The sequence below is a fragment of the Netta rufina genome (assembly GCF_964035555.1).
Source record: "Netta rufina genome assembly, chromosome: Z".
Classification (NCBI taxonomy): Eukaryota; Metazoa; Chordata; class Aves; order Anseriformes; family Anatidae; genus Netta; species Netta rufina.
In genome coordinates this window covers 69,791,034-69,815,004 of record NC_140126.1, presented here as the reverse complement: position 1 = coordinate 69,815,004, position 23,971 = coordinate 69,791,034, and the positions used below count along the sequence as shown (strand labels likewise).

Here is a 23,971-nt window from a genome sequence, read left to right as displayed (position 1 = left end):
TTACTTTCTAATATTTACTTACTCCACATGGAGACCCAGGCCATCACAAAGTTCACTTCAACAGACTACTAACAAGTAATGTAGGTCCTGACTGCACTCTTGACTGCATGGTTCAAGTCAATAGTAACAGCATAGGTTTCAATAAAGCATAGAAAACTCTTGTAGATACCTTGTAGATAATGACGTTCATCACAGGTGAGGGCATGATATGGGTCTCAAAAGAGGATAAACAATAAACAAATGTTACACTTGATGCTAGTCATGTTGCAAAGTAATACTTTTTATTACAAGGAAGGGAAAATATGTTCCTTCCAAAGAGGCACTGCTCATAGTGTGCTCAGACCGAGCCAAGATGGGCCTGCCATTGAACAATACAATGCTTATGAATGATCTTGGGGCTCACAATGTTTCTTCCTTTTTTTTTTTTTTTTTTTTCTTTTAAATGGCAAAATTCTGCTTCTTTGTTGTTGTGCCTAAAGCACATCCTTGTTATGCTTGCAGCTCTTTTGGAGTTGAGAATACCATGTACTGTATTACAGAGCCTTTCTTGTAGCTCTTATTCAAAAAACAATAATAATTAAAAAAAAAAATGTACATGTGTAGGAGTAGCATAAAATGCAGCTGTTTTTTCTTTATTTTTCCACCGTCATTACTGCAGAGTGGTAGGAAGGAAGATGAGACATGTATACACCATTTGACTTCTCTACAACATTGTCATACAGGAGTTTGGGAGGCTGTCTTTGTGAACACCTCCTAATTTCAACAAAACTTTTATGATTATTAGGCAGGGTTAGGTGTATGTTGAAAGAATTTGTCATGCAGTAAAATGGATTCTGCTATTTTGCTGGAGTGTTTTATCAGAGATAGAGAACCTCAAGTTGCTCTTTCATTAGTTTTATGAAAGATTTTATCACCAAAGAACCTAAGTGAGTCTAGAAAACTCTGGAAAGATTAATTAATTTTGCTGGGCAACAGCTTAAAAAAAATCAAAACAAAAAAGTCCAAACTTATCAAGGGTACAACTCCTTCCCCTCAGCCTCCCTTTAATCCTCCTGCCATAGAAGTAGCATGGCCTCAGATTTTGCAGATAACTGAAAATGGCAGAGGCTTTGATATTTTTGGCACTGGAGAGCAGTTTAACAGGAGCCTGTGAGGTGTTCTTTCTGCATGGTATATCTGTCTGAAGCTTGTGAGGCCAAAGAACAAAAACCCTTGGTCATCTTTGTAAACCTGTATGGTCCTATATCCCCCACCCCGAGCCCTCAGTTAAGGATGTATCTTGCTGCCATTCCAAGCACAGGGGTGTGCTGCTGAAATTCAGAGGTGCTCATGTCATAAAAATCAAGGGACAGGCCAGTTCGAAGGAATAAAATCATCTTCTTTCTGGGGATGAAGGTTTCCCCAGTTGGCTCCTGCCAACCCTGGTTGTCACAGGCCAGGTTCCTGCCTGGACTTCAGGCTGAGTAACGGAGAGGAGGATCCCTCTGAGTTACTGAGCTATGCATACAAGCACACGGCTAGGAGTTCACTTGCAGTTATTGTCTTTGCTAATTGCTCTTGACTACATCTTCATATCATGACCAAAGCAGGCAGCACTGGTCAGGGAAGCCAAGGGACTGTCACTCATTCCAAGAGATCCCAGCCATTACGTTTGACCTCTGGCATTGTAATTTTATTCATGCAGCTCTGCCTGGAAGCTGTCAGAGACAGGTAACAACACCGTCACACTGTGGCAGCTGCATGAAACCTGCCCACTGAGCTTCATTCCCAGCGACAAATAAGATTGCCTTCTCAAGCAGTATTTGAGTCAGACAACAAAATGCATAGCACTTTCATAGTGCAGAGCAAGACTTCCACACAGAACATCATGTATTTTTAGTTAACAGGCCCATAATCAGCTCATCTTATACATCTCATTACAGTTTAATTTTGCGGGATTTCACTTCAGATGACTGCAAAATGACACAAAGTTATGACCCCAGCTTAGTGCAGGGACAGTAACTCCTTCAGCCCAGCCACGGGTTTAGTCACTGGGCTCCTTTCCTTGCTAAGTCAAGCACAGATCTTTAGGATACTTTGATTTGAGGTGTGGAGAGGAAATCTTCTTTGAACATTATCCAATTCTTTAAGATTTTCTAAAGACCTACAGGTGGGCTTGGTTTTCCCATTGATGATTTCCAGAGGTGTCACCCAACCAGAGGAGCAAGCATCCAGCCTCTGACATGGGTAGGGCATCATAAACTTCTGGAAAAGGCAGCTTAACTGATGAAGGCTTGGTCATTAGCATGCAAAACTCACAAGATTAAAAAATGTAAAGAATTCACAGAAGCACTTGTTAATGCAGTAGCAGCATAAAAGAGGGAACATTAGGAGTGTAGCAAGAAATCCTTGCAGCTTTTATACATGATAGGGATTTCAGTCCATGGAGGCTGGTAGGCTTCCCCATGTGGGAGTAAAAACAAAGGCAGAAGGATTTCTCTTCTCCATAATTGTCAGAACACACCTATGACAACAGTGCAGGAAAAGATGACATGACAAAATGTGCATTTCTGCACTAATTAGTGTTCAGAGCTGGCATAAGCTCATAAGTTGGCTTTGCCTGGTTATTAAGTATATGGGGTTTAAGAGTGTTGACTGTTTTCTGAGGCCATTACTTGTGCACTGAAAAAGCCAGAAGCATTTCATATAAGAGCAAGAAAAAATTAATTGGTATTATTTTTAATAGTTACAGAAATTGTTTTAATTGTTTTTGTGTAATATTATTAGTCAACTTCTGACTCCCTTCTTTCTTTGCTTGTGCAAATGTTTTGTGTAATGTCACTTTTCTGCTCATCATACTTTCTGGCACAAGACCACTTCAGTTCCTCAGTCCTTCCAAAATCCACCTGTCTCTCCACATGCTCATCACAAGGGTCTGCTTTGCTATGGCTGCAACCTCTTAAAACCCAGATTCATCTCCTTATTTCTACTTTTTACATAAATCCATTCTGTATTTTTTTAAAAAAGTCTGTTTTGTCTGCTGCTTTTATGGTCTGTCTCTCAAAAGCCTCTGATAAGCTTCCCCTTATATTTTGTCTCTGCTGCAAATCCCAGCTCCCCACCTAGCTTAATTTCTGCCAGCCTTTTCCCATTTGCTGCCACTTTTACTTCAATCTAGCCTCTTGTGTCTGCCACCGTTGCTTATCTCCCCTTTTGGACTTTTTCCTGGGGTGACTCTGGCCCAGTTTTCCCTACAGGGGCAAATGTCTCTACTTGTCAACGCTCATTGTTGTTTACATTTTGATAACATCTGCTGGCCAGATAAGAAATCATTATGTTGAATAAGATAAACCTACTAAAGGAAAGTCTGTCTCTAGTCCAGGTCTCAGTAAACACTTTGGGTCCATATAAGAGCTGTTGCATTAAAAACTGCCAGTTCTCTCTACTCCTCTGCAGTTTTGGTAATTAATGGCAACAGCGTATTTCTCCGTTATCTCTGTTTGCACAACTGGAATTTATGGCTGCACTTGTAACTCAGTCCTTGCAAATACTGAGAAGTTGAAGACTCAGTGAAATACACTGTGTTTGGGTATTTATGCAGAGATATTTAAACATTTCTGCACTGTATATTTTGTGAATGGGCTATACAAATAATTTTACTAACTCCACAGAACTGGCTTTTAACTATAGAGTCTAATGTCTTTAAGCTGCTGCAGGACAACACGGCTTTATTCTCTGTAGACAACTTTATTCTTTGTCTTGTCATTTTTATTGTTCTAGTGGTAGTGAATAAAACCCTGCATCTGTTCCTCAGAAAGGACTTAATCCAAAGCTCACTGAATGCGGTGGAAGAGCCTCCACTGGGCTTCAGATCAAGATCTTTAGCTCACAAACAAATGCCCTTTGTTAGGATATGCTATTCAAGTACAGTATAGAAAAGTTACAGAGGTTCCCTATTTCTAAAACAATAATTGCTCTCTAAATATTTTTTGCTAATCCTGTTTAGCTGGAGGAACAATAAGCAACAGTACATAACCATTGAAATATTGTGGTTTGTGATTAAGTTGCCCCAGCAGTTGATATAATGTTGAGCATGTTTTGCTGGGGTAAGAAGCAGCACTTTATTTATATGGCTCTTCCTGTGCATGCAGTAATTCAGAAAATCCATAGAGACACACTCCCTACCCCTGAGGATGTTCAGGCTCAACCAGGCAAGCTGGACAAGCTGGACATCCTTCAGGACTGCCTTTTGTTGGTGTTATTGATGAAGCAGGCTTGAAAGAGGGATTTATAGAATAAAGAAGGATAGCACTGAATGGGATTTTTTCTGCACTGTGGAAAAGGAGCAGGATGAAAGGGTTTCTTACTCCACAGTAGGGAAAAGAAACAGGGCTATTGTGGAAGAGGGCACAAAGGGACTAAGACAAGGCGGGAGTAATCAAAGCAGAGACGTTAGCTGGGGAAACGCTGTGAAGGGCTTTAAGTGGAGCTATACAGCCCAGGATTTGCAATGACTGCATTTTCTGCAAGCAGGAGGGACAGCCATAAGTCAGTCATGCAGCAGCATCCCCATCAGCCGCAACAAAGCCCTTTCTTCCTTACAACATCGCAGGTACTGGGTATTTCCATGGATCTCTTGTGACAGGGAGCTAGCAGTCCCCATTGACTGGAGCAGACACGATGCCAGGGAAATGTAGCTGCCTCCACAGCTGCAGAACAGAGCCACCTTTCACGTGGGTGTGGATTATGCAGGCTCTTACTACTGGGTATTACTCCTGTGACAGCACTGCTCGCGGTAAAAGCACTACACTGTGTGGTAGGTGCTGGCAGGGCTACTACACACGCAGTTTGTAAGCCTGCAATGACTAAAGCAGTTTGCGGAGCCAATACTACAACATTACTCACTCCAGGAGTCGCACTGAAGTCAATGAGATTACTCACATAGCTAGCTGCCGATAGAGATCTTGCCAAGCTGTTTTACCACACAATAAATGTGAGCAAATGAGCCTGTTAGTCAGCTGAATAACTTCAGAAAATAATTTTTAAGTTCGTATTACGTTAGTGCTTCGACTCCCCAGCCACAGCTGAGGTCCCGTTATGTGCTGAGAACATCCAGCAGCAGGCAGTCCCTGTCCATCCATTCATCCACCCATATGGGCAAATAAGGGACAGTGACCCGCCTCAGTCACATCCCAGGTTACCAGCAATGCCAGGAACAAAACAGGGATCTCTAGTCAGTTCCCTGCCTCTGTAACACTCAGTATTTCATCCCTGTGCTGAATATAAAGCATTTGTGAATGTGACCTCTAGATTTCCCACAGCTCCTCTGCTAACTGGCGGGTGGATCTCTGCATTCATTAGTTTTATAAATGCATGGAGAATACACACAAGTTCCATTTTCATCTCACACACACTACCGCACGTCGGTGCATTCCCTCCTCCAGCTCATCTGCATCTTATTCTGCAGTCAGGGAAATAACAAGAACCACAGGGAAAGGAAGAGAAAAGAATCAAATCTCACAAATTCTGACTGCATGCTTAAAAAGCTGCATCCCAAGCAAAACTCATTTTTCATACTCAAAGAGATTCAGTGTGGAGGCCACCAGATCAGGCATCACCTCTCAGGACTGCATTTCATTTATGTGTGTTACAAAAGCACCCGGAACATTCAGCATCATTACCAGAGTACTTTTCTCTTCCTTTATTCTGCACCCTGCTCAGCTTGTTTGAGAGCTCACAGAGAACAAGAACAGTGTGCCAGGCTGTAAAACAGCAGCACAAAGTGATTTTTTCCTTATAAGAAGAGGCATCCTCTTTGAATTATTCTCCATTCGAGGGTTCATTGCGTAACAATAAAAACTCTGTCTCACTGACACTGGACACTGATACCCTGATAAAGTCCCAAAACAAGGCCTGAATAGCTTATCAGCCTCCCAGGCAAAGCAGGAGGGGCAGATATGGATATGGCTTCTGTCTCTTCTCCCCATTTCTCTCTCCTTTCTTCTAATCCCAGGACCCGTTTCAGTCATTTTTTCCTAGGCATTCAAAACAGCCTTGAGATGTAAGCCGGCTGGCTGCTGGAGGAGGAATGGGGTAATGCAGAGGGTGACATGTCCCTTTCCAGTTCATGGGGCCTGAGAGGTGAGGAGCTATCATTTGAGTATCAAAAATAACATTGGGTTAACACGGCTGCTCTTTATACCTTTTTTGTTTACAGAGTTTTCAGGCCAATACCAGCTAATTTTGCCATTCATTACTTTGGCAAAGGTATTTGAACTTCATACTAAAATTTAGGGAAGGCTGCACTCTAGCAAAGATTAATTCCTTCTCTTCCCCCTACCTGAAACTGCCCATAAAGCTGTAAAATGGAACTGCAGAGCATTAACAAAATACATATTTAAAACTAAACCTTAAGACATTATTTTCTTCTGCTGCTGTAACTGCTAAAAATGCAAATTAGAAGCAATAGGCAAAACTCATTATAATATACACAGTGAAATAACATTTGACTTCCTCTGCGGTATATTAATCATGTGCTGCCTAATTAATACTATGTAAATGCATCCTTGACATAAGAGAAAGAAAATAACCAAAATTTGAACTGCATCAGTGTCATTAGAAATACTGCTTTATGCATTGGAACAAACTATGTGCTGCAGTTCAGCCCACTCCTGTCTGAGGACAGTAAACAGGAGAGGAGCAGAAAATAATTGTTAGAACAAAAGGGCACGGAGGTGGGAACCCAGGAAGAAGAGCTCCAAAGCTCACCCCTTTGCAGAGTAACATCTCTGTCTGCTCTAAATGTCACAGACTTTTGTTTATACTGCTAGTCTCCAAAACCTGAGACTTTCAAAAAGCATAAGACTAGACTACCCTTATTTTAATTATGCTCCTGAGGCCTGAAGGTGACCCTTCTTGGTTCCAAAGTTTTCTGGAACTAAAAATAAATAAATAATAACTTCAACAAATATGTGTTTCCCCCCCCTCTCCCTCACAGTAACTTGCCTATTCTGTTTCTAGCAGCTAAAGTTTCTGAAAACCCAACAAATGTGGTCAGACCTGTGCAACACGTGCACAGCAGCTGCCACCCCAGTGCTCCCTTTCCTCTCTTTCTGTGGGTGCCATTTGGGTGGCTCACCTACAATTACGAATGCAGACTTCTACCCCTCTGCAATGGGCTGACAGAGTGTGCATGGTTGCGTGGAGCTTTACTGTGGTTCTGACATGTGCCCTGCACAGCTGCTCCATGTCCGGGATGGAAACGGGTAGGAGTCCCGTCCTTGGACAGGTAACTGAATTGCAAACATTCCCAGGAGCATTCCTGGGTGGTGCAGCTGAAACAGCCCTGCTCAGGGCCTGTCTCCCTTCCTCCTCCCACCAGCGTGCATGCTAGTTGTAGGAAAAAAGCATGCACAAAAGAAGGGACCCAGAGACCTCACAGCAAAGTATGAAAGAGAGAAAGCAGATGTCTGCAGGTATGTAGAATGGCAAACAGTTCCGTGGGTCAAAGACCTTGGTGGGGTTTTGTCTGTGCCAAAATTTATCTGCTTTCAGACACGTACATTTGCTAAGAAGGTCATGGCTACAAGTAGTTAACTAGTGAGGTAGCCTCTTGCTTACTTTAATAACATCAGCTTACAGGTCTGCAGTGTTGCATACATGGAAATGCATCTATTTCCTTATACCAACAGCTTTTATTATAAGCTTTTTTCATTGTCACAGTGTTCAGGTAGCACACATGCCTGCGTGTGCTCATCCATGTCCTTCAGTTCTCACCCAAGGATGCTGTACTGAATTACCAACAGTGGCATGTAACTTCCCCATTAAAACATCAGCACCTGAAGAGTGGAGGGTGGCAAGTGTGACACTAAACTTCAATAAAGACTCCGGAGAACTAGGTTTGCAAACCTTGTGCCCGTGCTGTGCAAATAGAGATGCTAATTGGGTTATATCTGAAGGACACCTGGATTAATACAATCTATCTGAGAAGAGTCAACAGTGCTCCCGTAAAGTCCTGCCTTAAACAAACCTCTTGGAGGTCTCTGAAAGGGTCAACAAAAATGTGGATAAGGGTGATTTAATTTCCATATCAGACTGGATTTCTAAAAGGCTCTTAACAAAGGCTTTTAAGGAGACTAAGCAGCGATAGCAACACGAGGGAAAGCCCTGGTATCGCCCAGTAATTGGTTAGAAGATAAAATGCAAAGTAAGGGAATAAGTGACCAGTTCTCACAATGGAGCTGGTCGGCAGAGGGGTCTGCAAGGGTCAGTGCTGGGACATGAGCTCATCAGCATACTGGTATCTTACCTGGGAAAGGAGTGATAGCTGAGTTCATCGGTGGTGCTAATTTACTTATGTTAGTAACAAGGAGAGGGACTGTGAAAGACACAAGGGCATTGTAAGGTTGGCTGGGCAATAAAGGAAATTCAGTGTAGGTAAACATGAAATGAGACAGGGGGAGAAAACTGTTGTGATCCACATGCAAAATGGTGGGATCTGAGCTGGCCGTGGCAAGAGCAAAATCTGTTATGACAGTTTCACAGAGCCATCAGCTCTGTGCTCGAAGGTTCCTTGCAAAACATTAGTTATTTAGAGGAAAACATCATTGTGCCACTGTATCTTAAATACGGCATGTTTCTGCATCGCAGAAAGGATCTGTTAGGACAGGGAGGTGTTCAAGATGGTATGGAGGATGGCGAAGGGTACAGAATAGTGTGCGGATACAGACCCACTGAAGACACCCCAACACTGAAGACACTCCTCAGCCAGGAGAAGCAATGATGGGGGTGGGGGGAGGTAATAAAAAATAAAGTATATTTTTTTAAACAAGTCAGGAAAACGTCCCTAAAGCCCGGTCTGAAGCATCCCACGTCCCCGGGGCCCCGCGGCGCCCGTAACCGGAGAGCTCCGCGTAACCCGAGCACGGAGGGACGGGGGCGAGGGGGGGCGAGGGGCGCCCCCGGGACGGGACGGGGACGAACGGGACGGGACGGGGAGGGACGGGGAGGGACGGGACGCGACGGGCGGCCCCCTTCTTCCTGGCGTCGGCGAAGGGGGCGGGCAGGGAGGGAAGGGGAGGAGGAGGAGGAGGAGGAGGAGGAGGAGGAGGAGGAGGAGGAGGAAGGGGACCCGACGTGCCGGGGCTGGCGGCGCACGCTGCGCGAGCGGGAGCGCTTGGGAAAGAGAGAGAGCGAGGTAGCTGTGTGCGCGTCTGCCTGTCCGTCCGTCCGTCTGTCCGGCTGGGGTGGGCTGCGGCTCCGGCAAGTTGTCTTGTGGAGGGGGGCGGGGGAGGTGGAAATGCCGGGTTTTTGGGGGATATTTGGGAGGAAGGGGGGAGGGCAGGAGGAGGGCACGTCGTGGAAGGGGGAGGTGAGGGGGTCTGCGGGGGTCGGTGGAAATGCGAGGAGGGGAAGGGGAAAGGCGGGGAGGGGGATGGAAAGGCGGGGTGGGGGGAGAAGAGGGCGGCGAGGAGGGGAAGGGAGGATGGAGATGCGGGGAGGGGAAGGGAAGAGGCGAGGAGGGAAGGGGGCTGCCGGGGGGGCGAAGGAGCAGCACTTGCCCTCTTCCCCCTCGCCTCCCCCCGGGGTGGTTGTTCCGACCCCGCAGGACCCCCCCATGCGGGCACCATGGCGTGGGGGGCTCACAGCAGGGGATGAGGGGGTCCAGGATCCCCCCAGGCCCTCAGGTGGAGGGGTGGCTGCAGTGTGACCCCCCTCCCCCCCTCCCAGATCCCTCTCCGAGCCCCCCTTCTCTGGCTGCGGGGTTTGGGGTCCCGGGGGGCTCCGCTGGGGGGGTCGGAGGGGGGAGCCCGGCTGGCGGCATGGAGGGGGTTTGTTAGGATCCTGAGAAACCCGTGACGTAATTATTTTTTAATTAGCATGTTTTTTTCATGGCCATCTCAATTTTTCCCGGACTCCCCTTTTTGAACTGGAAAATCTCCCTTATCTTTGTTCCAAGTCTTTCTATTTTTAGCTTCCCTCTGTAAGACCAGAGCATGAGTTTTAAATATCTCATATATGTATATAGAACCAAATATAATATCTATATATATTTGGTTCCCCTGCTTAGGACCACTGCAGTGTAAACTTCTCAAACATTGGTGTCTCTTCCTAAAAAGTTATTGAAATTATTACAGAGGGGGGCAGGCTGGCAGCTACTGTGAATTCAAACATTTGAGTTCCTGATGCCATTAATCATTACCCATAAAAAGCAGTCATCATACTGAACTTTGGTTTTTATCTTCAGATGAATCTCATATCATCTCCCAGAAGATGTACGTTAGGGTGATAAGTACCAGCCTAATGCCAGAAAGAGGCAGAGCAGATCCCTCCGTTGTGATTTTAGCACTGGAATAAACATTTTATTTTGAGCTGTGATTAACTGTTCAACGTTGTAATGATATCCTCTGATTCTAGCATTGTCTCATAGTTCTGGTATGTCAATTTGTATTCATGCTGTGTAAGTGTTTTGCAGAGGTTTTGCGTATCTGACAGGGATTTATTTCACTTTCACAATTACATTTTCTGGTCTCACCAGCCTCAGGAACCCAGGCAAGGTATAGATACATCAGTATCTGTGGTAGTACATGGCTTCTTTTTCCTCAAGAGTGCAAGTTATTTCATGTACATTTAGATGGCAGATTTTGTTTCCCTGCACACAACAGAGGATGAAGTTATAGCTGAAATAAAAGCATTCATTAAGTGTATTCGTAGTAGGTATTTCTGACAGGTCAGTATTGCCTAGTTTTTATTCAGGTTGTCTTCATTTTGTACCTAAATGTCAGCTTCTTTGCTGCCCTTCGACACCTTCTGCCAGAATAATGTTTCACAAATTTAAAATGTTACATACAGATGCTGTTAAGTTGTTTTTCACTTTAGTTTCCAAACACCTGTCCAAAGACTACAGGTCCCAGGTGAGCTCTTAAGCAAATTAAGCCATATTGATAGATGTCTTTTAATAGTGCTGACAAGAACGAGCTTTTGTGGCAGCTGATGGTTACTTTCTTTCCCTGCGGATGTCCAACTTCATTGCTGGGGGATCTGTGCATAACTTCAAAGTGCTTTCAAAATGCTCCGAATTTTTATTGACTTCAGCCAGAGTCTTCGCTGTATGAAGAATACAGGGTTGTGTGGTTTATGGTGTGGGAGGGAGAATGCTGGATGTGCGCTTTGGGCATGGGATGAGTTAATTCACGCCTGTTTGGCTCGTCCAAACTGCAGAACCGACTTTTGCTACTGGAAACACCTGCTGATTTAGCAAGTGCTATTGATACCGTATTTATAGCAAGGCACGAAGAGCTGCATAATGCAGCATCTAGAACTGTCCCCATTATTGCCATTCACTGTGTGATTCTTCTCTCGTCAACACGCTACAGTACTGACCCCCAGACAGGTGGTGAGTTTGTTCGGCTGACCAGCAGCAAGTTCATTCATGGTGCTGGGGTAAACACTTTTGTTCATGCTGCCAAAATTGTTCCTCTTAATTTTTCGAAGAAAGAAAGAATGCTTTTCCAAGAAAAGCATTGCCTGCCCGCTGAGCCTGTGCTGAAGGGGCACATCTTGGTTCTTGCTAGCACAATGCATAATGCACAATGGACTTCCTGAAGTCCACCTTAAATTCTGTGTTACTTTGATACAACTTCCCGTTGTGTATTTCCAAATTCCAGGCTGTAGCAATACTCACCCTGGGCTATGTCTGCCCTCCCTCTGGAAAGAGAACAAAATCCATCACTCTTTGCCTTACCTGTGCTAGGGAGGGTGGCAGATCAGAGGTGACCAGTGTTTCCCCAGACACCTCGTCCCAGCAAGGATCACACGGCCTGGAAGAAATGTGCAGGAATCTCCAAAATTGTAATGCTTGTTAGACCTTCTAGGGAAAGGCGCTTGGTTTTCTTTACTTACTGCCGAAGTATCTTACTGCCATGGAGCTTATACTCAGAAAGCAGGTACCTACTTCTTATTTCCATTCTTCAGTTATCACTCCAGCTTCGGTAATGTTCCAGCTTTTGAGAAACCAAACCTTTTACTTGTCAGTTTGAGATGAGCGAAGCGTGTGAGTGGGTTATTGCGCCTTGATAGCGGAGGGATCTCCTCACTTTTTGCTGAGCGCCATGGCTCAACATGGAGCAGCACCAACCAGGCAGCAGCCTCCTGTGGTCCTCCTAGTTCACTGTCGATTCTTTGTTTGTACAATAGAAAAATTATGGACCCAGAATTCATTGAGAAGACCTTTCAGATGGTCCCACCCACTGGAGCTAGTCCATTGAAGCTAATACAGATAGAATTGGCATTCAAATTCTATAAGCAAAAAAACTTGCCCTGCCAATTTATGACAATGCTCACACTTATATGAGTATTGCATTTGTCCTGGAGAGGGTTGTTCTTTAATTGACTGCTGACCTGGACCACTAGAGTACAGCTCTATAAAATTAAGTTTAATTATGAAATATAACATCAACACTGAATGAATGCCAGCAAATGCAGTTAGATCTGTAATTTATGTAATTCTCTTTGACTAGGATGCCAAAATCTAGTCTTTTACTTCTGCGTGTCCAAAATGTTATTTCTGCTTAAACTTTGGGCTGCATTGCTCTGGTACATTAGTTTTCCACATCAGTCTATTTAATCTTGGCAAAGGGTAAATACTAATTATTTGTGACAAGATGAATGCAGTTGTGCAAAGTCCATGCTCTATGAAATCTCCTATCTGGGAATCATCTGCTCTTTTAGAATATACTGTGCAGGACAGATTGATACAGGAGGAGGTGAAGAAGGATTTCAGCCTGCACTGAGGATGCAAACCATGCAGTCTGCCCTCTATCTGAGGGTAGGTTAACTAGAGCTAGTTTTCATCTCAGCCATCTGGAAATTAAGTGTCTGGTTTGGTCTGGTGTGCCTCTGTGGTTCATGTAAAGAGGAAGGTGCTTCCAGAGAACTAGCCATCTAATATGTCTCAGATTGGGATGAGATTTTTTTCTTTTTTTGATTGGCCTATTGGCAGCCTGTCATTGTAGACATCAAGGTTGACTACAGGAATCCAGATGTTGATGCAGATGGCATCTGAGCACCCTTCCAAAGCTGTTTTCTGTCATCAAGTGAGAATCGTGGAAAATCAGTACTGAACTGTGTACAGGGCTTTAAAAAGGATGTATTGCACACAGTCTCTTTAGTACATCACAGATGTATCTCACTCCTTCCTGAAGAAAAAGTCTTAGTCCTTAGTGCAGAAGTTTCCCAGCTGTAAAATGGGACTATTGATTCTTCCCTTTACTTCTCCATGGTAGAAGATCTTCAGGGCTGTTTCACTGCAAAAGCAGTGTGTTCAAACTGTCATTTTAGTTGCTGTTGGAAGAAACATCCTAGTTCACAGAAATCATACTGTAACTTTTGTTCAAAATTGTATACTACAGAAAGCTAAATTTTGTCATCACTTTTCTTGTCTCCCAGTTAATCGTATTCACAATACTGGGATGTTGTGGTATCATGACAAAATAAACATCATATTAAAATTCTGTTTTAGCAATACAAATTACGGTCTAATTGTTGGTGATGAACAATCTTCAGTAATCCACTCTAATTATATGTCCTGCCATCCTTAATTAAAAAGAAAAAAAAAAAAGAAAAAGCTTTGGCTTCAGTTTATAATTGACGACAGTTCAGAGTTTCACTTTTTGTTTACTTGGTTTGCTTTGTTTACTAAGATTCGGGGTTTACAGGAGAAAGCAGAACTGTGCCTTGAGAGTAATTCTTCAGAAATGTGGTAGAAATACTTTGTAGTAATTGGACTCAAGTGTTACATTGCTTGATATGATACTTCCATGCAATATGCTGCAGAAATGAGAATTTTCCCTAGATATTGTTGAACAGAATGATTTCTTCAGCCTCTTATTAATAACAGAGGGAAAAAAAATGCATTTAAGAACAAATTCCCTTAAAAGCATACATACATCATTGGGAAAAATTGATTATGTGCTACTGAATGACAAAAGTGTGTCCTGTTCACTTTAGAATTTACTTTCAAGCTTTATCTAATTGACTAAAGAGATAAGTTGTGATCTAGGAAGCATGGATGCTTTCAAAGATCTGGATTTTTGTTCAGAATCTCTTGATGCTATTCATTTCTTTTGTGGCTCCGGACATCATCATTTCTCCCTTCTCCGTTTTTTTCAGTGTTAAAAAGAAAAAAGACCAGAAAACTTTCTGTGTGCAAGTAGTTAAATTCACATCGCAATGTGTGCTTTGGAAGGAAAGGGCTGTCCGTGTTTTACCAGCTTTTTTTCTACATGTTTTTTCATTGTTTTGTGTAACATCTGTGTGTAATATATGTATGAAGCAGGCAACTTTTTAAGGGTGCAGTGGGTGTAGCAGTAGCAGTAAAATGTGGCTTTCTAGAAATTAAAGTTTAGCAGTTTACTGAAGTAGTGAGAAGAACTACCTTTTGCCTGGATAATTTCACAACACCGTTAAACCAGCAATACATTACGATCATACTGATCTAAATATTGAAAAAAATACAAAGCACTACCACTTCAATCACAGAAACTAAGTGCAACACTTTCTGGGCCTGGGTTTAAATGTAAATGGACATGCAGATGTGTGTAGCTTCCTTCCCAATGCTTCCCAGGGACTGGCATTTGACATCACAGCTGTTATTTTCTATCCAGTGAATCCAGGGATTTCAAGCGGTCATCTTGTGTCTCATTATCTGGGACAGCGGTACCAGCATTAAGTTCAAGTTGAGCTTTCTAACAGCCACTTTTTTTCCAGTACTCCAGGGAAAAACACAGCTCCATCTGTATACATGCTTAGTTTGCCCTATTTCTGTGTCTTGTTGAATCTGGGGCAAGTTTAGTAGTGCCAATTTAGAATAATTCCCTAATAGGATTGCCAATACACAACTCACGTCCGTCTTTCAAATATCTTCACTTTTAAGAATTTCCCTTCTTTAATAACTCTTCTTCAGCAGGCTGCAGGAAGACATTAGACTAGAAATAGAAACCAGCTGAAATGTACACCCATGTTAGCATCTTGCACCAACCCACGCTGTTCAACTAATTAAATTTGTATACATCTATTAATAAAGGTTGGAGTTTTTCCACAGTAAAACACCAAAGATTATTTTTGTTAAAGAAGGTGGGACTGAGCCAGCAGTTTTGAACAAATATTTTCCTGCTGTAGTTGTGGTCTCTTGGAATGTATCACAGTGCTCCTACAGCTTTGTAAGAAAGACAAAGTGAAGCCAATCTCAAATCTTTAAGCATCATGCTATCATCTTTCCTTGTAAATAGGTCACATTATTTCCAATTTTAGAGTTCCCCATTAGCTGTTACCCTGCCCCAAGAGTGAGTGTAAGAAAATATATTTGCCTGTAATGCTCTTGAGAACCCGCATGTTGGCACGGGAGCTGCTATCAATAAACCCACAGTCACTTAACCTGATTTCAAAACATTTGAAGTGCATGCAAGGTTAAGAGGCTGTTGTGGCTTGTGGCACATTTTGGAGCTCCAGATGTTTCTGTCCATTCAAAAGGCATGTTATTGGCACAGCTGTTCTACTGTGGAGACAAAACACGGTGACAACAGGGTGCATTGGGGTCTCGACACCCCATCGTTTGAACACCATGCAGTCCCTGGGAGGTATCCAGGGCAGACCTCATCAGCATCGCTCAGAGGTGGCACAGCTGTGTCCAGCAGAGCAGCATCTGCACGTCTTTATTCACTGAATGAAGACCGAGCCAGTCCTTTGTTGTTCCTAGCACCTGCTGCTGGTTGTCATCATCAGAAAGCAAAATTCAGCCAAAGTTGTAGCCTGATTGTGTTATCGTTTTAAGTCTTTTCTCTGTGTCCTTCCTTTCTTTTCCCTATTTCTTTCTCTTATGAGTCATTTCTAAACACTGAAAATACTAAGACTATTTAAGACATTTCAGCATTTTTCTGTTGTGGAAGAAGAGGATATACTAAAATCGGCTTAATTAAAAAGAAATTCTTTGGTCATTCAGTCAGATCTAAAGAACAGCATCAAAGTACCTGTGCTGGTTTTAGATGCTGTTGTTTCATCACTTAGAGATCAATTCTGTCCTGCATCCATTCTGTACTCCCAGCCTTCATGATCCTTCACATAACTGTCTTTGGACTGTTTATGTTTTTACTGTCACTTAAACTATTCTGGTTCAGTTCCTGACTTGGCTTAATTTAGAAATGTATTAGCCTCCTTCTTGCCGATGCAAGCTTCTTTTTCCTATTGTTTCCTTGGTTCCCTGTGAGTCCCCTCTGAATCCCTGGTGAGCAGCAGCTCTATGAAAGCATAGCAGTAGACAAACTTTTGGGGACTTTTAGGAATATGGGTCCTTCCACACAAAAAGCTTTAAAAGAGAATCCAGCATGGACAGATGAAGTGCCCTTTTGCTTTCTAAATGAGGCCTTATAACAGTTTTTGGTGGGCACTCTCAATACATCTGTCCTGTTGCTCGTTTGGCATCCTGTGCTGATATGTCTGTAAGGCCCAGATTCACATTCATCATGCTGTATTAAACATGTTTGTTAATAAGAACAGAGGTGGCATGGTACAGTGGATCAGAATGTAGGTTGCCAAAGATTTTTAGGGAATAGTTCTCCCGTTAAATTAAGAATATCTTTTAATTAGTCGACAGTTTTGACCAGGATATACTTCAAGCCCTTAAACATCTTGAAGATCTTCTCCCATCTAATTAATTCATAGATATCAATGGGGAGCCCAGGTAATTTTGAAATTTCTAGGAGGGCAAGCCTCAGGGAAAAAAATCACATTTGGAGTTGTCACTAAAAAGCTGGCAACAGTTACCTGTGTATTTAGAGAGTACTAAAGGTGAGCCAAACTGGGACTGAGTGGTACATAAGCCAGCCTTTCGGAAATAGCTGATCGTTTCTTGCAGGGGAAGAGTCCTTCCTCACATCTTTTAGTCAGATGCCATCAGATTCCTTCTGCTCTGAATAAAATGTTCTTAGGCTTTTGTGGCTCTTGTTCATTCCCAGGCCTCTCCATAATTCAGGGGTTTCATTTATATAGCAGCAACATTCCAATAGCAGAATTTCTTTGTTCTGCTCTGCCTCTCGGGGGATGTGTGGGAAACCCACAAGTCCAGCCCTCGGTCCTTTCTTGCCTGAGGTTCCTGTTGACTCTGGCGAGTCAGTATCCTGCTGGTCTGGGTGAGGGACACGATTTCTCCATGACTAGCTGGGTAGATCTGTGTTAAGCCGTCTCCCACTGGAAACCTGTTTTCTTTTGGTAAGAAAGGGTGATAGCACTGTTCTCGTGCATGTTCCGAGGCGCTGGGTTATCAGAAGCTTTGTGAAGGGAAATCAAGCCAAGTCAACACCCTCTGTTCTCAACAGTGTGAACTGCCAAAAAGGGGACTTTCCAGAGTCGCCTGAGAGAGTATTGCCACTCCATCCCAAGCTGCCTGGAGTGTAGATCTGTGGAGGCAGAAGGTGCATAGTGTTTTTTTTAAGTGTTCCTCTTTCCGCACCTATGGGACGTGTTTCTTCAGAAAAGTTTCTTTGGAAAGGCAAACTGATATCCCACAGGTGCAGATGCTGCAGTGTGCATGTCTCTGAACTTGTGGTAGGTATTGGAAGAGCAACCTTGAGGCAACCAACCAAACAAAAACAACAAAAACAACAGAAAAATAGATATAAGCAAGTTCATTTATATGAAAAACAATGCTGAACATGGAAGAAGGAGAGTGGCAGGAGGTTACTTACACCAGTGTTCATTAAGTCAAGAGACAGATGGCATTTAAAGCTGTGGTCAGGTTGCATCGTCCAGGAGTGTTCATCTGCAGAAGCAGAGAATCTGAGATAATTAAAAGCTAAAGCACTTCTGTCAACATCACACATGCCCCTTTAGCCTTCACATTAGCTTTGTGATACAAAGAAAGCACTTGCAGCAAGGTACCTGGTCTCTGGGGAGCTGTAGGGTTGGTCACAGATGGGGTCCCCATCTCAGTTTCATAGGAGGAGCTGGCAGTTCTGCAGAAAAAGCCTGAAACATCAAAGCAGAAGTCTCTGCTGACATGAGCCTCCTCTTGGAGGGCTCATGTCCTCCAGGCACAGATTTAGTTGTTGGTCTAGGCTGGAGGGGTGAGCAGTGACTATCTAAACAACAAAACATTTGAGTTACCTCTGCAGATGCCCCACCAGCTCTTCTCAGCCCATTCCCTCTTAGGTGGATCTGCGAGTTAAGTGGGAGGGTGACAGCAATGCACAACGGGACAGCTGTAATTTACGGCTTGGGACTGACTTTGTAACTAACAGGCCTGCGCGTACGTGTGTGCTTAGCCTAACATCCCATCAACATCAGCCGTCTGTCAGCGTGCAGCTGCGCTGGGTAATGCATCATGCCATTTAAATCTTCTTTCTAGCTGGTGGATCTAATGAATACTTTAATTTCCTTGGGAGACAGAAGGCAGGAGGAAAAATAAAGGAGGAGACGCTGCAGGCCTGGCAGTTCATATTGTGGCAAATGTGAGTTTTGAAATAGGATACATGAATTTTTAAAACAAATAAAGGTGACCCACTTTCATGGTAGGAGGACTTTGTTTTGCTAGGAATGGTGCCAAGATTTTGTAGTGACTTGGTGGTTCCATTCCACGGGAAAGTGGTAGTGGGCCATACTACAGGAGGAAGCCCGCTGTGGAGGGTCGTGCTGAAAAAACGTCTCAGGCTCCTTGTAGTCTGGACCTTGAGAATTTTAGGTAGCTAGGCAGTAAGGGAACAGGCCTCTGCTGCTCTGTTGCATTTCATGTTTGGGACTGGACTCTGGGCCATACAGTTAGCTTTGTGATGATGAAGCACATTATGTATATATTCTCTTGCAATTTTCTGGTGCTGTGTATCCTGTGATGCTTTCCTGGCCTGTGTCAGCAACAATATGGACACATGTCAGTGAATAAAGAAGGGCAATTTCACATCCATGACCTCTATCACTTCGTTTACTAGAAGCCTGTTTTATTTTATGGGCTTTGTAAGGAGCTTGCTAGAGATGGTGCACACTTTTCCACAGCAAAAGAGTAAACGTCTCATAAAGGAACTAGAAGCAAATTTTTCTTGTCTTTAACTTAAAAGAAGCCCTAAGGAATGAGTGAAGTACTCTCTGTTTAACTAAAAAACAGTTTCACTGACAGCAAGTTTTGGCTTGCTATCTGCAGTTATTTTGTTTCTGAATCTTTCAAGTTTCAAAACATCTCCTGGGCTGAAGAGTTAAAAACTAACAAAAACATTTAGATTTCAACTGTATTGTAAAGATCAGAAGAGTCCGAAAGAATGCCTTCACTGGAGCCTTTGTTGTTTTTGTTGTTCAAATGGTTAGGTTTACATCATTCTCTGAAAGGCTCTGATAAAAGCCACCCCTCCACAAAAAGAAAAGTATTCAAACCCAGGGCCCAGGCTGTCAGTAATGCCAATAGGCAGGGCTTGGCAAAAGAAGACGCTATGATTTTTCTCTCTGATAACACAGTCAGATGAACAGACATATACAGAATACAGATATATATACAGAATAATGTCATTATTCTGTTTTGGTATTTTCTGCTGTCCATGGCAATGATACAGAGTTTGGTAATCATATTTTTTGGTTGGTGATTTTGGTGGTGGTGGTGTTAGTGGTTGTATGGTTTGGCTGCCAGAGAGAGAACAGAAAAAGAAAAAAATGCCCTTGTAGCTGCAGCCCTTGTACCAGCATATTTCCATTCTCAGCCACTTGGAGGCTGTCTCCCCACCTGTTCTGAGAGGCAGCCTGTCCCCTCCCTCCATCTTTAAACTATTTATTGTCTTCCAGAACCTCAAAATTTGTCTTTAAGTGTTTAATGAATTTCTCTTAAAAATATTCAAAGGATGTCAAGGGCCCAAACAACAATGAAGTGTATGTATGCTAAACCTATCCCACCTCTGGTCACTATATGGTTTATGTGAAGCTGAAAGTTGACCTGAACATTTATGTGATGGTAGAGGTTCCTAGCTCACATAAGGCATGTGCAGAAAAGGAGTAACGTGGTGTGTGAAAGGAACAGTAGGGGAACTTGTGAGAAGGATATCCTGTCCTTCCATCCATAGCAACCTGAAGCTGTGACATGAATATGAGAAATTTTAAAGCAGTGGAAAGAAGAGGTGTACCTAATAGCTCAACCTGGTTTAAAAGAGATGTGGAAAGTTGGCTTTCTCTTGTTACTAGTGTAGAGGTTTGTTTTTTTATTAGTTGAACCAAGTTTGCTGCCAGCTGCAGCTGAATATCAATAACAGGACTGACTGCATTACTGTTAAATATTTCAAAGAAAACTCAGAGCTTGACCAAGCAGCAATAGGCTTTTTCACCATCATCAGAAGTTACCAAAACAAACATCATGAGACAGTAATCGGTGTCTGCCATAGATAGAAACCTATCATCAGAGAAAATCTCAAAGGAAATTAGTAAAGATTTCATTTTTATCCTTAAATTCTTGCTCTTTCATGCTCATTATTTCATGCTTTTCATTATTGTTGCTGCAAACCTCGTCATTTGTTCAGAGCACCTTTTAACAACCACAATTTAAAAGATATTTGGGATTGTCTGTCAGTCCAGTCTCGTAGCGTGAATGCTGCCAGTACGCTGTTATTTTTTTCTCCTTACAGTGGTAAATTTGTCACCTGTCAGAATGGAATAAGCACTTGCTGCTCACTACTTTTGTTAATGTTATTTGGTGAAGTTGTCTATGCTTTTTCTCAATTTTAAGGCCGGATGGTCCTATGCTTATACATTTAACAGCGTTATGTAGGTACTTTTACTGAGGTTGGTGGGTGTCACCATGGTTCTTGCCATATGTGGCTTTTTATTTTTTCTTTGTAAAATTAAGTCAACCTGCTGGGATTAAACTCGTTGCATAGAAGGAAAAAATGTGAGATGTTTCCTGCAAACAATTGATGACAAATTCATTGTACTAAAGCTTTTTGAAAAGGAACTTTTTTTTTTTTTTTTTTGGAAGGTGAGAATAAAGGAATTTCCTCCTCCACCCTTGTGTTGTTGAGCTGTAAACTGATATTGTTGAGAAGGAAAAAAGTAGCAAGGCTACTGTCTGTTCCAACAGATAACTGAGTTTGCTCTGGGAAAATATTGATGCCACTCAGCGTGCTGCCTTGTGTTTTTTCTCAGGAGCATGACTACAATTTGATTCCGTCAATCAGTAGCAATTACAGCATTCTGCTTCTTCATTAGAGGTTTCTGAACCAACTAAAGCTTCACTGGCATCTGACACCTGACACAAGATGTTCATTCCTGGTGCTATCTAGCTCCCATTGAGGGAATGGGAAAATTCTCTTTAAGGGTGTTCAGTTTCTCTATTTATCAGACAAGACTCCTGAATTCAGGTTTGATGGTACCTTTTTTTAGTTTAAGTTATTTTTTATTGAAGTGTACACTTGGCAGCAAATGCTGAATCCTGTAGTGCCCTGTGCTTTATTTTATTTTATTTTATTTTATTTTTATTTTTATTTTTTTTTTATTTTACTTTTTGTCAGACTATGAGTAGGTCCAACATCCCACCTTTTCCTGTTTTCCTTGGTCCCCACACGATTTCCCACAGACAAAAGCTGCTGCAGAAATGCAGATTCCAAGCTCTTTCTCTGGCATTATTCTCAAATCTGAAATTTTCTTTAATTCATTTCGCCAATAGTCTAGTTTTCTGTTACCACTCATGTGAAATATCATCAACAGATTAATGCTGTTCAGAGTAGTTCATTGTGGCAACCCTAATGAAGATTGGGAGTTGGATTTTAGTAGCTATATAAGTCCATTATAATTGACAGCTTCTGTCCCAAAATCCCAAGTAGAGAAAAGAGAGAATAAAGAGAGTGGATAGATCTTGTTGCTCAGTAAACAATATGTCTACCTATGGACCCTACAGGGCTGCCAAGTCCCAGCAAAGTACTCCATCATTTTGTCTTCATGCATACTAGCTCTAGTATAATTAAAACTGAAATCTTCTTTAGTAGTTGTGAGTGACAAGCTGAGGTTTCTACAGGTCTTGATTTGGCAATAGGTCAGTCAGCTCCTCTGCTGTGAGTGCAGAGGAAAAGGTGTCAAGATGTGGGGCAGCTTCATCTTTCTAGGTTACCTGTCACTGTTGACATACTTGTAAAGTGTAGAGTCACAACTGTACCTGCCTGAAGGACCAGCCAGTCAGAGTAGTTAAAAGGAGCCTTCAAAGGCTACCAGCCTTTTTCCTTTGCACCAGAGCACATTGCTCGTAACGGTCACACACCCAGCCTTCCGCATTCCTAAAAATGGGTATTCCTCAGCCGCAGGTGGAACAGATATTAATAGTTTCACATGTGCAGCATTTAGTGGTGGTTCTGGGCTTGAGCTACTCCACCCTGACATTGTCATGAGATTAAGCCTGGGAAGTGGTTGGAGGAAACAGTGAGGCAGAGGCAGGGCGAGAGGAAGCTCTCATGGTCTGAGGCTGGGATGATGTCAGGAAGAATAATTGTTTTGTACTCTTAATTACCAGCTTGAATCATGCAACCCCAGTTGACATGGGTGGGGAAGCAGTGAGAATGCGCTGTGCAGCAGCTGCGCTGAGCGGTAAGGGAATAGTCACCTGTGTGCTCACCAATTTTTGGCTTACCACGAAAGGTGCAAGATGACAGTGTGGGCTGATCCAAAGCCCCAGCAATTTGTTAGTTTGGACCGGGGCTCAGTTGCCATATGCCACGGTAATCAAAGCAGAATGGGAGCTCATGGCTTTATCCTGTTCCCGTCGTGGTAGGGCAGGTTTTTGAATCTGCAGTAGCCTCTCTGGAGGCACATAGGTTCATAATGACTTAACGAGACCTCATACTTAGTTCTTACAGTTCTCCCAGAGCATGCCTGTGTCTAACAGATGCTTTGATCTCTTGAAGAGGAGATTAAAGGAATATGGAACATTAAGTTAAAGGCACTGCTTTTAGTATAGACACTAAAATATTGCCTACATCCTGTAAAAATGAATGTACACAAGTAAAAACAAGCAAAAGTTAACTTTATAAATATGTTATATTCTCAAAGTTGGTATGTTTTAGTTAACTCTTATTCACATGGTCTGATATGGAGACTGTAACAAGCTAAGTATGTAAGTATGAGGATTTTGAGGCTGAATCAGGGATTTAGCGAGAGCAATTTTCAAGGGGTTCTGCAGGAAGAGGGTACAGTGTTACTTAATTTCAAACTCAGTTTCCCCTTAATTTTCTAGTTGGAATCTAACACTCCCAAAATGTGAGCAGCTTCAACTCCTTCCCAAATGTTTGACTTCTGCATCAACTCCCTGTCTCCAGTGCCAACCACATCAAGCAGATTTGTAAAGGGGTTTTTACATTGATGTGTCTCTTTTTCACACAGCTGTTTTCACTTATGCATCTGCTGTTGCATATGGACTTTTTTTTTTTTAATTAGAGAGGTGCAGATGAGTATAGGATTGGAAAGCACATGTGTGTGTGTATGTGTGTGTGTGTGCACCACTTCTGTTGGTCTTGAGGACACTGATGTAACTGGAAAGGTGTGTGCATGCTGAACATTTCATTCACAGCATTTATAGCTTCCTTGATTAAACACTCATTTTGATGTATTTTTTAAAACCTATTTCATCCGAAAGGAAGAGATGCCTATCAAATTGTGCCTATGCTATGTCCTGTTCAAGAAGAGTTTCCAGCAGTCTTGACAGGAAGCAGAAGCTGTGCAGGAACACTGAAGCTAGCAGAAAGTTTTCTGCTGATGTCAGGTAGATTTGGATTTAATTGGCATTCCCCTACAGATGGCATGAATGATTTAAGATAAGAAGCTGAAATTAAAAGGCAGAGGGAGAAAGAGAAGGAGAAAGAGAGAGATGCAGCTTGGTCTAAAATCTGATTAAGGGCACTGTACTGCTGTTTTTGAACAATCTGTCAGTGCTCTAGATCAGAAAATACAATTGATAAAGTTTATAAGGATCATCTAAAGCTAGGAGAAAATG

General features: G+C 42.7%; 1 protein-coding gene across 6 annotated transcripts in view; it reads left to right on the top strand.

The window, feature by feature from the left end:
* PALM2AKAP2 (PALM2 and AKAP2 fusion) overlaps window positions 1–23,971 on the top strand; it is a gene marked incomplete at its 5' end in the record, with an annotated part of 261,027 nt that overhangs the window by 155,822 nt on the left and 81,234 nt on the right. Inside the window, one exon of one of the 6 annotated variants that reach the window (XM_084305391.1) lies at window positions 9,104–9,175. The exons of 4 other annotated variants lie outside the window; for them this stretch is intronic. Of the gene's footprint in view, window positions 1–9,103; window positions 9,241–23,971 lie in introns of those variants that run through there. One more of the 6 variants, XM_084305392.1, reaches the window with a different exon arrangement.